This window comes from Astyanax mexicanus, chromosome 12 (assembly GCF_023375975.1).
Source record: "Astyanax mexicanus isolate ESR-SI-001 chromosome 12, AstMex3_surface, whole genome shotgun sequence".
Classification (NCBI taxonomy): Eukaryota; Metazoa; Chordata; class Actinopteri; order Characiformes; family Acestrorhamphidae; genus Astyanax; species Astyanax mexicanus.
Genome location: NC_064419.1, coordinates 47498300 through 47514207, shown reverse-complemented (window position 1 = coordinate 47514207; position 15908 = coordinate 47498300).

Sequence of the window (15908 nt, the reverse complement as noted above, 5' to 3'; positions counted from 1 at the left end):
CTCAGAGAGACAGAGAGAAAGAGAGAGAGCATAACATTATGACTACCTCCCAGTTTTCTACATCCATTATACTTCAGTATATTGTAGTGTAGATACTTTGTAGTAGAGCTTAGATCTGGCCCAGAAAAACCCGATCCCGAGCCTAATTTAAACCAGACATTATTTTAGTAAGTGGAGCGTTAAAACTGAGCTTTAAAAAAAAAAACATTGGTAACACTTTCTATGAATGTCATCTCTATAAGACTCTATAAACATACTCATAACACATTATAATGCATTCATAAAGCATTATAAACATGGGTATAAATATTTATAAAACTCTATAATTCATCATAGCCATGTTTATTATGCATCATGAACTGTGATTATAATGCATTAATAGCTGTTTTTATAACATGTTATACATCAATACCAAGAAACTCAGTCCCTGCTTGTAGACTGTATCATGACTAAAAAAGCTTCCAACTTATAAACACACCCTCAGTAATCCTCTAAATATATTTTAACCCCTCATAAATTATTCTTGTCTTAAATATAATATTAGTTATTGTCAGTTATAATGTATTATAACAGGTCTTTATGCGCTCTAAGTAAAGTGACATACTTTCATTTTGGGACTAGATTATTAACGATAGCTATATACTATTTTAACATATATATTATAAGCACAGCTTATAATGTATTATGATCACAAGTTATAATGCTTAATAAAGATGGCTATAATGGGTTATGCATTTTTATAAATATTTATTGCCATGTTTATAATGTCTTATGAATGCATTATAATATGTTATGAATGTGGTTATAGAGTCTAATAGAGATGACATTCATAGAAAGTGTTACCAAAACATTTTCATGCTTTTAATGAACATTGCAACACTAAAGAAGCACAGACCTGTTATTATTTAACAACTACACACTGTTCTTAATAAAGAGTCAAATGTGGACAAGTTAAGGAGCTCACGTGTGTGTGTGATACCCAGAGCTGCGTGATTATAACATTCTAACTATTATTTAACTTTTATTTAAAAAAAAGTAAATTAATTATTTGTTGCTTTGCTATATTGTGATTATCACAGCATAGCTTAATATAACATGAATATAGCATTAATAAACAGACGTCTATGTCACAGACCATTTTCTTGACCTCCTTATGACCATTTCATTGTTTTTACACAGGCGATATAGGCGAGCTGTCAGCGGGGCACCGTGCAGCTTGATTTAGGCAGTGTCAGTGTGTCTTTGCTATCGTAACATCGAGAAAAGTACGGCTTGCGCAGCTCGAAATGCTATGCTATTATTCATGGGTGTGGTTCATTTTGACCAGAATGTGAAAAAAAACAATCAGGTGAGCTCTGACTTGGTGGATTGCTATTGTAACGGTGCAGCTACCTGGACGTGTCCAACAAACTCTTCTCAGCAGAGGAAACTGAGCTGCTGGTTCATTTACGGAAACAGCAATGTTATTTTATTTAGTGAAATACTTAATTAGTGTCACTGCAGTGAAAAAATGGATAACGGGTGTGGAAATAAGGTGGTGGATATTCTTTTTTACTGTTATTATTACCAATGTTTCAACACTTCTTTCATGGCTTTGGCAAATTCATCAAATTAAGAGAGAGAGACGTAGAGAGAGAAAGAGAGAATTAGTGGTGATGTACATAATGATTTCAACATTTTAACAGTCCCCATTGCTTACACTACACCAGGGGTGTCCAAACTACGGCCCGCGGGCCATTTGCAGCCCGTTTCCTTTTTCGGAGGAGGTATTTTAGAACTAGAATGAAAGTTGGCCCGCTGTTAAGCAGGTTTTTATAATGTGAGATTCAAAGTTTGAACGCTAGGTGTCAGAAAAACGAGCCAAAGAGGCTAAAAGCGGAGAGAGTGCGCATTTCTAGCGCAGAAAAACGGGTCAAAGAGTCTTAAAGCAGAAAGTGTTCATTTCTAGCGCAGAAAAACGGGCCAAAGAGTCTAAAAGCGGAGAGAGTGCGCATTTCTAGCGCAGAAAAACGGGCCAAAGAGTCTAAAAGCAGAGAGAGTGCGCATTTCTAGCGCAGAAAAACGGGCCAAAGAGTCTAAAAGCGGAGAGAGTGCGCATTTCTAGCGCAGAAAAACGGGCCAAAGAGTCTAAAAGCAGAGAGAGTGCGCATTTCTAGCGCAGAAAAACGGGTCAAAGAGTCTTAAAGCAGAAAGTGTTCATTTCTAGCGCAGAAAAACGGGCCAAAGAGTCTAAAAGCGGAGAGAGTGCGCATTTCTAGCGCAGAAAAACGGGCCAAAGAGTCTAAAAGCAGAGAGAGTGCGCATTTCTAGCGCAGAAAAACGGGCCAAAGAGTCTAAAAGCGGAGAGAGTGCACATTTCTAGCGCAGAAAAACGGGCCAAAGAGTCTAAAAGCGGAGAGAGTGCGCATTTCTAGCGCAGAAAAACGGGCCAAAGAGTCTAAAAGCAGAGAGAGTGCGCATTTCTAGCGCAGAAAAACGGGCCAAAGAGTCTAAAAGCGGAGAGAGTGCGCATTTCTAGCGCAGAAAAACGGGCCAAAGAGTCTAAAAGCGGAGAGAGTGCGCATTTCTAGCGCAGAAAAACGGTCCAAAGAGTCTAAAAGCGAAGAGAGTGTGCATTTCTAGCGCAGAAAAACGGGGCAAAGAGTCTAAAAGCGGAGAGAGTGTGCATTTCTAGTGCAGAAAAACGGGCCAAAGAGTCTAAAAGCGGAGAGAGTGCGCATTTCTAGCTCAGAAAAACGGGCCAAAGAGTCTAAAAGCGGAGAGAGTGTGCATTTCTAGCGCAGAAAAACGGGGCAAAGAGTCTAAAAGCGGAGAGAGTGTGCATTTCTAGTGCAGAAAAACAGGGCAAAGAGTCTAAAAGCGGAGAGAGTGCGCATTTCTAGCTCAGAAAAACGGGCCAAAGAGTCTAAAAGCGGAGAGAGTGCGCATTTCTAGCGCAGAAAAACGGTCCAAAGAGTCTAAAAGCGGAGAGAGTGCACATTTCTAGTTTATACTAGAAATTAGTTTACACAGCACTGTCAAAGATAAAGATAGTAAGTCAAGTAAAATGGTGTGCAAATGAAAGTAATCAGGAAACATGTATTATATAAAGTGGTATATTTCATTATTTGTTTTATTACAGAGTCTGTGGCCCGTGACTTCAAATATATTTCTCCTTCTGGCCCCCAACAAAAAAAAGTTTGGACACCCCTGCTCTACACTATACACACACACTACACTCTCACACACACTCAGTGTAATTTCGCTAAGACATGCCGCTGCTAAGAAAACCCTCCACGTCCCCTCTCCACTCTACCCTACCGTGCCCTCAAGATGTCTGCCCTACTATGCGTAGCCAATTAATTACCGAATTAATTAATTTTAATCTTTATCGTCCTGACAGCATGTAAAATTAGACCCTACATATGCTAATTGGAGAGGAATTTGCCATAGGATTTGAAGCTGTGGAGGATGTGAGCTCCGATTACATTCACATGGAAATGTTGCTCGTGTTTTACGAGCGCGCGTCGCCTCTGTATTACGATAACGAGCCCAAAGGACAAATCCGTAAAATTCTCAATCCGTAAAAGCTGCGCAGTTTATTTTTTATGCAGGAAATAGATCATTTTTGGGACATTTGTGATGGTGCTCATTGCTATCTTACACCCCATCAGCAGTAGAGGTGGGCGGATCGATATTGAGCAATACTCATGTAAAAAGATCGATACTCGAGATGCTCATTTACTCAACTATTTACTATAAATTAAATGACTACGTTGAATTAAATGACTAAGCAACAACAGATCACTGTTGCCTTTTTAATTTAATAATGTGTTGTAACTGTGTCAGCCCTGAGGCTCCACCCATACCCTTAACAAACTGCTTATCAATGCTTTTTAAATCATTTACAATCTAATCAATAATAATCAATAATCTAATCTAATCTAATTTCTTAAACCACTCATAAACACTTTATAAGGTTAGTCTCATTTTCAAATGTGGGACTGAAATATTGTCAGTAGTTTATAGAATAAAACAGCAATGTTCATTTTACTCATATTCAGAGAAACTGATTCAGTGGTGCTCATTGCTATCTTACACCCCATCAGCAGTGCAATAGAGGTGGGCGGATCGATTCAAATATCGATAATATCGATACCAACGCTGGTATTGATATTGGACAATACTCATGTAAAAAGATTGATACTCAAGATGTCTAGTGAGTGGAAAAAATACATTTTATTTTTGTATTGTGTTGTGTTTTTCATTTTCTATCTCAAAAAAGATATATATTTTTTAATGTTAAGGCAAACTTTGTTTTGTTACTGTTCCTGTTGTTTCTAAACAAAAATGTTGATTGTGATAATAAAGTATTTTGTTGTCACGTAGGGATGTTTGGCAAAAGTCTTTTGGATCCTTTGGATCTATGAAGCTTAAATATTAAAAACTATCGGTATCAATATCGGCAATTGGATTGGATCGATACCAAAATTACTCGTATCGCCCACCTCTAATCAGCTATTTTCTATATTCACTCCTTCCTCTTGTCTGGTTTAAACAGCAGCAGTGCTTCTGAATATATCTACACTGATGGGCGTGGTGTTCTGGAAATGAGGTGTGTTCAGGTACATTTCGAAAACACAGGAGCCTCACTGACTGAATACAACCTAGACAGACGCCAACAGTCAGACGTTCATCGCTATCTTGGCAATGGACTAATTGTTACACACCAATGAACATACAGCAGTGCACAAACCCAACTTTGACATCAACAATAAACAGAATACAAAATATAATAAGGTTGCTGTTCCTTTAAATGAGTTTCCTCAGAGCAGAAGCGCTGCACCGTTAAAATAGCAATCTGCCAGAGCCAGACTGACCAGTGCACCTGACTCTTAAAAGGAATTAAAGGCGAGTGACACTCTGATTTGTTAATTGCACGTTAAACCCAAAACACACCCATGATTAATTAAAAGAATTAGTACATGCGTTTTGTGCATTTCAATCAGTGCAAGGTGTACTTTTCCCGTTGTTATGATAGCAAAGACAAAAAGACACACCCTAAATCAAGCTGCGAGGTACATGTTTAATGGGTTACCTAAAGTTTTAAATGCTTTACTGTCCCAACTTCAGTCTGAAGTGTATAGCAGGGCAGAAATGCAGGAATTAATGTACAGCTCTAGAAAAAAAAATGAGTTTCTTTGATTTTACCAAATTTAAAACCTCTGGAATATAATCAAGAGGAAGATGGATGATCACAAACCATCAAACCACCAAACTGAACTGCTTGAATTTTTGCACCAGGAGTAAAGCAGCATAAAGTTATCCAAAAGCAGTGTGTAAGACTGGTGGAGGAGAACATGATGCCAAGATGCATTAATTTAAAACTGTGATTAAAAACCACCAGGGTTATTCCACCAAATACTGATTTCTGAACTCTTAAAACTTTATGAATATGAACTTTTCTGTTTTCTTTGCATTATTTGAGGTCTGAAAGCTCTGCATCTTTTTTCATATTTCAACAATGTTAATTTTATTCAAACATAAACCTATAAATAGCAAAATCAGAGAAACTGATTCAGAAACTGAAAAGCTCTCTTCATTTCTGATTTGAGGTTGTACAGTAAACACCCTACCTACCTATCATACGTCTCCGCCAGTGCATGTATTCAGAGAGAGAGAGAGAGAGAGTCTGCAAAATAGAGAGTGAATGAAATAAAAGAGAGGGGGAAGCAATAGAGGAGGAGAAAGGAAAAGAAGTGCTGAAATCACTTAATTAAGTGCAGAATCTCCTGATAAAAGGCGAGTGAATTCAGGGCTGTGTGTGTGTGTGTGTGTGTGTGTGTGTGTGTGTGTGTGTGTGTGTGTGTATGTGTGGGTGGGTGTGTGTGTGTGTGTGTGTGTGGGTGGGTGTGTGTGTGTGTGTGTGCTTTGCGTGTGAAACACAAAGAGCCGGCGGCCGTCCGGCACAAAGGAGGCAGTGATGGAGCAGATGCCGACATCATCCCATTAAACCAATCCAGCCATTCAGAGGATCACACACACACACACACTCTCACACACACACACACTCTCACACACACACACTTACTCTCACACACACACACACACACTCTCACACACACACACACTCTCTCACACACACACACACACACACACACACTCACACACACACTCACACACACACACACACACTCTCACACACACACACACTTAAGAGTAAGAGCCTCCTCATTAGCCCTGTTGCTGCTGTTGAAGATCTGTGTGTTAAATCAGCCCTGTGTGTAAATCTGTGTTACAGGTTTTTATAATGAACAGTGGATTAAATCTCATAACTAACTATCGTTATCTCACTCCTCCATTATTTCTCTCTCTTTCTCCTCTCTCTCTGTCTCTTCAATCTGTCTTTTTCATTCTTCTCACTCCTTCTCCCTCTTTCTCTCTTATATCTTCTATTTCTTTTACTCCTTTTTCCGCTCTCACACATAATCTCTCCCCTTTCTCTCTTTCTCTCCTTTCTCTGTCTCTCTTTATTCTTTCTCTATTCTCTCTCTTTTTCTTTTTTCTCCTTTTTTTCTCTCTGTCTCTCTCTTTCTTTATTCTCTCTCCTCTACACTCTCTCTTCTCTCTTTCTCTCATTCTCCATCTGACTGATTCTCTTTCTTCTCTCTCTCCTGTCTCTTTTTCTATCTCTCTTTCTTCTTATTCCCTCATCCTCTCTCTCTGTCTCTCTTTATCTCATTCCTCCATTATTTCTCTCTCTCTTACTCCCCTCTCTCTGTCTCTCTCTTTCTTGTTTCTCTCTCTGTTCTCACTCTTCAATCTGTCTTTTCATTCTTCTATCTTCTATTTCTTTTAGTCCTTTTTCCTCTCTCACACATAATCTCTCCCCTTTCTCTCTTTCTCTCCTCTCTCTGTCTCTCTCTCTCTCTCGTTATTCTTACTCTATACTCTCTCTTTTTCTTTTTTCTCCTCCTTTTTTCTTTCTGTCTCTCTCACTCTCTCTTTCTTTATTCTCTCTCTGCTACACTCTCTCTTTCTCTGTTCTCTCTTTCTCCATCTCACTGATTCTCTTTCTTCTCACGGACACTTTCTCTCTTTCTTCTTATTCCCTCATCCTCTCTCTCTCTCTATTCTCACTCTTCTTTTCTATCTCTCTTTCTTCTTATTCCCTCATCCTCTCTCTTTCTCGCTTTATTCTCTCTCTCTTTATCTCACTCCTCCATTATTTCTCTCTCTCTCTCTTCTGCACTCTCTCACTCTCCATCTCTCTCTTTTTCATCTTTCTCTCTCGCTCATTCTTTCTCTCTCTCACACACACTCTCTTTCTCCCCTCTCTCTCTTTGTCTCTTTCTTTCTTTTTACTCCTTTTTCCTCTCTCACACACAATCTCTCCCCTCTCTCTCTTTCTCTCCTCTCTCTGTCTCTCTCTTTCTTCTCACTCTTTACTCTCTTTTTTTCTCTCTGTCCCTCTTTTTTTAATTTCCACTTTCTGTCTCTCCCTCTCTCTCTCTCTTTCTCTGTCCTCTCTTTCTCCTCCTTCTTTCTTTCTTTCTTTCTTTCTTTCTTTCTCTCTGTCTTTTTATTCTTACTCCTCTACACTCTCTCTTCCTCTGTTCTCTCTTTTTCTCATTCTCCATCTCACTGTTTCTCTTTTTCTATCTCTCTTTCTTCTTATTCCCTCGTCCTCTCTCTCTCTGTCTCTCTCTCACTTTATTCTCTCTCTCTGTACTCTCTCTTTCTCTGTCCCCTCATTCTCTCACCCTGCATCTCTTTTTTCTCTTTTTCACACTCATTCTCTCTCTTTTTCTTCTTAATTTCTCTTCCTCTGTCTCTCTCTGTTTTGTCCTCTCTTTCTTGCACACTCCATCACTCTCTCTTCCTCTCTCTTTCTTTCTTCTTGCTTTCTCTTCCTTTGTCTCTCTCTCTCTGTTTCTTTCTCTCCTTTTCCCTCTCTCTCAATTCAATGTCAATTTAAAGTAGCTTTATTGGCATGAATTGCAATTAATTTGATTTCTTTCTTTCTCTCTCTCTCTCTCTCTCTCTCTCTCACACACACACACAAACACACACACACACACATACTTAAGAGTAAGTGCTCTTAAGTGCTGGTGGAGATCTGTGTGCTCATCACAGTTTACAGCTTATTTATATTGAAAATGGATTAAATCACTTAACTAACTATCGTTATCTTACTCCTCCATTATCTCTCTCTCTCTCTCTCTCTCTCTCTCTCTCTCTCTCTCAGTGCTGGTGTAGATCAGTGTGTTAATCACAGTTTACAGGTTTAGTTGGGTTCAGTGAGGGTTGAGACGGTTAAAGCTGTAAAGATTAGCTCCTCTCAGACCTGAGTTCACTTTGCTGATGGGATAAATGCAGTAAATCATCTGTTGCTGCTCAGTTGAGCCGGTGGAGATCAGCTCAGCTCAGCAGGAGCCCAGTGGGTTTTCTCTGATGGACATGAATTGGCACAGATGCTGCATCAGCCTCATTTTTATATGTATCTTTCCAATGTTCCTCATTGTAGATTTATACTATATTAATCAACTATGAAGACAAACATACAATTATTTAGTGAACAAAAAGTGTTAAACAAATCAGAATATGTTTTATATTTTACTTTTTTTTTTGGTTTTACAGTTTTGAACATCTCTGCTGGATTTTCTCAGTCAGCTTTATGAAGTAGAGTCTCCTGGAATTCAGGCTTTCAGTTAACAGCTGTGCTGAACTCATCAAGAGTTAATTACTTGGATTTCTTGTCTCTTAATAAAGTGTTTGAGAGCATCAGTTAAAGTAAAGTAGTGAAGAGGTAGAGTTACAGGTATACAGTGAATAGTGAATATTTGAGTAATGTTCGAATCCAGATTATGAGAAGAAAGAACTACTCAACTAAATAAAGAAACAAATTACTTAAAGGAAAAGTGAAGGTCTGTCAATCTGAAAAGAAGAATTTCAAGAACTTTAAAAGTATCCTCAAGTGCAGTAACTGCAAAGACCATCAGAAACATTATTATGATGGAACTGGCTCTGGTTCCAGAGGGCTTCGTCTGTTGTACAGGAGGTTAATCATAAGAGTTACCAGCCTCAGAAACTGCAAGTTAACACACAGCTCCCCAGAGTATTTGGGGTGGAGTTTGGGGCAGCTTCGCTGTAAAGCATGAAGCCGAAGCCCCCCCTCTCATGAAGAAAAACATGAGGAAAAGGAATAAACCTAAAGAAGGAGGAAGATGACCCCACCCATCCCTCACACGGACTCTTCGCTCTGATGCCGTCCGGCAGAAGATACAGGAGCATCCGAGCCTCCACTACTAGACTCTGCAACAGATTCATCCACCAGGCAGTCAGTCTCCTCAACACACAGAGCCTTCACTACCAGACTCTGCAACAGCTTCTTCCACCAGGCAGTCAGACTCCTCAACATACAGAGCCTCCACTACCAGACTCTGCAACAGCTTCTTCCACCAGGCAGTCAGACTCCTCAACATACAGAGCCTCCACTACCAGACTCTGCAACAGCTTCATCCACCAGGCAGTCAGACTTCTCAACACACAGAGCCTCCACTACTAGACTCTGCAACAGCTTCATCCACCAGGCAGTCAGACTCCTCAACGCACAGAGACAGAGCTGAACCCCACCCACCACTCACCCAACACACTTACACAAAACTGAACTGAACACCCCACCCCCCCTTTTAGGTTCGAGGTGGGTTCGAGGTTGTTCAACAAGCAGGAAGAGAGGAAGTGACGGTTTAAATAGGGAAGAAAGTGGGAGGAGTGAGGGCGTGGATCAACTCCCAAAACTAAGCTATAATACATAGCTCCACTTACAGGTTTAGGAGTGCTTATCTTGTACTATTAAAGTAGGGGTAAGGCTGGAACGATTACCACCACTGAGTTTAATCATCTGTTGATGCTCAGTTGTGTTTTAGACCCACCAGTGGAGATCAGCTCAGCTCAGCAGAAGGTTTGTGGACTCGAGTGCTCCACAAACACTGCAGACTGCTCAAATGGACGGTAACTAATGGAAGAACAGAGTAACAGAGAGAAAGAAAGAGATCTGCAGCTTTTCTGTTGGTTATTTGCTGTATCGTTCTGTCTCCGTTCAAGCAGAGAGAAGTGCGGTGCATCATCGCTTTACGCTGTCACAGTCTTTTTAAAGCGAGGGAAGCTCTGAAGAAGAGTCAGGTAGGCGTGAGGGGGCTGGAATGTGACGATATTGTTGTTTGGGTTGGTGACAGGTTTATTATTGAGGCTCTATGCTGTGAGTTTGTGAGTTTTATTGAGACGGTTCTCTCGTAACTGGCGGAGTGCGTCCAAACGGAGCTGAAATTCTGCATCCAGCGCCCTGAATCAGCTCGACTCGGGTTCAGCATTAACTCTCAATCTTCCATCCCTTCATTTCTGAATCTGAAGTGGCACCACTCCTCCTCCTTCTCTCTCTCTCTCTCGCTCTGAATGCTGCGTTCCCAGTATCTTTATCATATCCGTCACTCTTGATTTTCCCGGCGTCTCCGCCGCTCTCTCCTCGCGCCTCTGTTTTGCGTTACGCGTGAACGCAGCCGTCTGATTGGCAGATTGATGAGCCGCCGGCTGCGTCGGAGCGAGCCGCTTCGGCAGATTGACGTCAGCCGGGTCTCGCTCTTCTAAGGAGCCAATCGGAGCTTGTTAGGGGCCATTAGGTGGAGCCGGGTCTGAACCCACTCTTACGTACAGTGTAGGTCAGGAAGCTCCTGCTGTAACAGTCATTAGTTATGGGTATGAAGGTGTGCTGGAGAATACAGCTCAGTGATTGGACGGTGAGGACACCTGTTGGGTTCTGGACGTGTCCGTGTCTTCGGCGAGGTCTTAAGACTGAGCTGAGGAGAGAAGCTCAGGTGTGGGAGTCTGATGAGATCATTAGGAGCTCTGCGGTGGCAGATCCGGGTCGGCCCTCGTTTTCCGCGGGTTCTGTGACGTTAGATAGCGCGTGGTTTCTCTATGATAGCAGTGCTCTAATGTAAATGATGTGAGGCTACATTCACACAGCAGGTAAAAGAGGCTCAAATCTGATTTCCTCAACAAGTCTGATATTTATTTTAGTCTAATCTCTTTTAACTTCTTAAAGTGATCAATATCCAACATTGGTCTAAATAGACACTTATGCACTAAAGAGAAAAACGCTTCACATGAAGTTTCAGTTTCATCCTCGACAGAATCACAGAGCTATATTCATAGAGTTCCAGCTCACTGTAAGCATTTTGCCATTTTTTGACTCCCTGGGTGTTATCCTAACTACACACAGTGTTACAATTTACATAAAGTTGGAATTAATTATTTGCCAGAGTTAACAAATTTCAACTCCTCCCAGTGTATTCTGTCTCACAAGCTCCTCCTCCAAAGTTCGTCAGCTGCCATTTTCTTCGTGATTCATTAGTAGCAGCAGGTGTGTGTTTTTCCCCTCAAACTCTCCAATTTGATAAGTAGTGATATTAAATATATTTTGTATTGTTTTCTTTTGTATTTTGCATATTTCTCACAATAAACTGGCTAGCCAAGTTAGCTGAGGAGAAGAATTAACCTATGTTCTCTTAAGCAACTAAACATGCTCAGCTAGCTGATGTGAAATAGGGACTTCTTAAAAAAAAACAGCTAACCTAGCTGGTTAGCTAGCTGACGTGAGGTGGAAGACTTTTCATAGGTTAAACAAAAAGCGTAGCGTTAGCTAGCTTTAACTTGGGTTAAATTAGGAACCTCTTGCCAGAAAAAGCTAGGTTAGCTTTTGTGAAACGGGCACCTTATCGCAAAAAACACCCTAAAGTTAAGCAGCTAGCTAGCTGACTGAGTGTTCTTTCAGGAATCCAGCGCTTGCTATCCAGCTAAATGGCACGGTCTTTAAATTCTGGTGTTTGAAGTCCCAGATAGATTCTGTAGCTACCATTTCAGGTGGATTTTTTCTGGTCCACCTTAAATTACGCAATAGGAAAGTTTTGCGCTGTGTTTGAAATTTCTCCTGTTGTACCCTATACTGCAACCTGATTCATATTTATGAATGTGTTTAAATGAGAGGCATTTTTAATAAAACTACCAATAACCTGAACAATAAAAAATGATGTTTTTGTCTTTATTTTATTTCATTTTCACTATTCAATGTCATTAATTAAAGTTTAATACTTTTAATACTGTGATATTTACTTTTTGTGGTACCATATATACTCGAAACGGTGTAAAATGAATATATATATATATGGGACCATATATGCTCCGAAGAAGTGTTAAAGAAGTTAACTCTTTAGGTGTTGATCAAGCACTGCTAATTTTACTGTGCATGTATTATTCTTTAATTGGTCACTGATCAGATCATTTTGCATTTTTATTTTATGTCTATGGCGTGGTGTTGCCCTTGGGGAACAAACAATTTTTGGTAATTACAGAATTATAGAAACCTTCAATTTTTATGTTTTTTATATATATATATATATATATATATCGTCACAAGACGTGGAGAGAGAATTAGTTTTAACAAAACAAGTAATTGATAAGATGAATATAACGTTATAGCATGTTTTAATATAAATACCTTTAGTAGAATATTGAAATATGAGTTTCTTCTGTACCAGGAGTGACGGAAAGTTATCCAAAAGCAGTGTGTAAGACTGGTGGAGGAGAACATGATGCCAACATGCATGAAAAAAACTGTGATTAAAAACCACCAGGGTTATTCCACCAAATATTGATTTCTGAACTCTTGAAACTTTATTAATATGAACTTTTTTCTTTACATTGTTATTTCAGGCATTTAAATGCTATAAATAACAATATTTTTATTTGTAATTTGGGAGAAATGTTGTCTGTAGTTTATAGAATAAAACAACAATGTTCATTTTACTCAAACATAAACCTATAAATAGCTAAATCAGAGAAACTGATTCAGAAATAACAGTACCCCCCTGTATTTCCACCTGTAGCAGTATGCAGACAGTTTGGGCAGATTTTGTTCCAGTTTAATAAAGTATAATATTCAGCACAGCAGCTTTGGTTTTCTGTGTATCACATCACAGCCCTGACCCTGCGATTATAAAGCATCCGGGAGGACGTGATGGAGCGCCGGCGCCCTATAGAATCGCTTTTCAGCTTTTGTGCGGTTTGTGTGGTTTGGGTGATAAAGGTCAGTGTGTTGAATTCCAGGGTGATTCTGCACTAGAGCCGAGATGTAATCTGCACCTGCTGTCCCTGATATAAAAACCCAGCAGCAGAAACAGCCTTTTCAGCTCTGCTGAACTCAGGTACTGTTCTCACCTGAATCTCACCCCACAGTGAACCCACGCTTCTGAAGATCCGGCTCTGAATAAGATGTACACACACACACACACACACATCCAGACTGTGCAGAAACACAAAGAATAATGCAGTAACTTAAAAGTATTAAACAATCCAAAATTACTTTGTGAAGAAGCTACTTTGTTTAGATGCCAAGGGCTGAGGTAGTCTTCCTATCCTGGTGTGGTCCTGATGAGTGCCAGTTTCTTCATGAAGTTTTTATGAAGTTTGGTCTTTTGCTAATTACAGAATCCCTTTACTTTTTTATGTTGAGTTTTTTAACATAATGTCACAAGACAAGCCTTCATTAAATTAAATGAGAGGGGGGAGGATTTGGTTTAACAATATCTGTAATTGATAAGATGATTAAAATGTTTTAACATGTTTTAAAAAATACCTATAATTGACAAATCAGTTAATGAAATATAGTAAGGTTTTAAACAACATGTTTTGTTTTTATTTTCTCATTTAAACCGTTTGTTTCACTTTGAACAACGTCTTTTCAGCGTTTTTAGCAGTGCTTGTTTTTTTCCTCCAAATAAAATTAAATTCATTTCACATTTTTTCTTTACTTAGTCGAGTAGTTCTATATATATATATATATATATATATATATATATATATATATATATATATATATATATATATATATATATGATTTATTCTTTTCTGTATCACTGCTAATAATCACCACTACAGCTGATCACACCATGTTTTCTGATATAAATCAAAGCGAAACTAATGCACTTATTAATTACAGTATTATTAAAGGTTAAGGAATAAATTCTGTGGTTTGTTATCAACAAGTTAGATGTTCATGTTTATTATAATTTTTAAGCCATATTTCTTTTTTTCCTCAGGTCTCACCTCCTAACAAGTATTTATATTTGGACCACTTAAAAATATGACTACCTTTATAAAGGGTTTATAAATGTTTTACAATTAGTTTATTAATGGTCACTAATTAGGTTGTAAATGCCTTAAAAATAATTAATAATCAGTTATAACACATATACGTAGAAAGGGCAACAATATAGATGGCTGTGGGTTCACTATTTGGCAAACAACAGGTCATTGGTGCTCTTTCTACGTATGTGTTATAACTGATTATTAATTATTTTTAAGGCATTTACAACCTAATTAGTAACCATTAATAATAATACTAATTGTAGATCATTTATAAACCCTTTATAAAGTTATAAATATGTAAATCAAAGCGATGCTAATGCACTAATTAATTACAGTTAATGAAGCTTAAGGATAAATTCCGTGGTCAGTTATCAACAAGTGAAATGTTACAGGTTGTGTTTGCTAAGCCCCCCCTCACCCCCGTCCCCGTCCTCCCGCCCCGCCGCCGGACCCTTTCACAAATAAAAGGGAGAAATCCTTGTCTTTCACTCAAGCATCTGGTTACTGCCCCGGGACAGGAGTTACCATGGCAACCCCCCACGTCCCCCTGCGTCCCCCGTCTCCTCGGGCCGAGGACGGGCCTGCTGTTTGGTCTTTAGGAGCTTGGGTTGCATCCACAGATTGATGGGGGGGGGGGGGGGGGGGGGTTGAGTGATCAGTGATCAGGACTCTATCTCAGGATCTCACTGCTGCTCTCCACAGATGGGCTCAGCTCACTTTAACCAGGGCTTCTTATTTTTACGAGGTGGGGGGGGGGTTTAAGGGGGGTCATGCCTTTGCTCTTCTTCCTCTCTCCATCTCTCCTTCCCTCTCTCTATCTCTCCAGGTGCTGGTTCAGTTTACTCCTCTTCTGCCGCTGCTGTGGTTTCACTCTTCCGGAAGATTCTCCTCATCCGGCTCGGAGGGGAAACTCTAAACCCGCTCGGGGAGATGGCTTTTCCTCTCTCTCTCTCTCTCTCTCTCTCTCTCTCTCTCTCTCTCTCTCTTTCTCTCTCTCTTTTTATCTTTCTCTCTCTGTATCTGTCTATCTCACTGTCCTGCTCCATATCTGCCACAATTTCTCCTTAAAACAATATGTTTTTCATCATATAGAAAAGACTGGATGCACTGTAAGAAAAAAAAAAAGAAAATTTAAGCACAGTACCACTTTAAAACAAGGCTTATTTATAGATACTGTATATATATATATATATATATATATATATATACATAATTATGTCATAAATTACATTATTAATGGTTACTAATTTTATGTAGCTAATAAAATAATTATTATTTTATTAGATGCACTGAAAAAAGATACTTTGGACCAACCTAAAAAAAAATGCTCTAATTTGTTACAGCTAAATATCTATATATTTTTTCAACTTATATTTATTATATTTATATAGTTACCAGTATTAAGAAAAATGTAATTTAACAGCAAATAATGTATTGGCTCTGTAGTCATTACTGAACACTGGGAAACTGGTACTTGTGAAATGTGAAATCAAAAACACAAGGGAAATCTAATAGGAAAAAATGGGTATTCAGGGAAATGAGAGGAATTAAAAAAAAATTCTGTTTACTTTTTAATTTCTTTTAAAAAAGTTGACTTATTTTACAATATCTGTCCTACTTTCAATCAAATGTTTGTCATGAGCTCTTTAGTGAGTTAGTTTAGCTCCTTTGTGGCACTTGCTTTGTATTTACTGTGTACTTTTTAATATATAAAATATTAACAG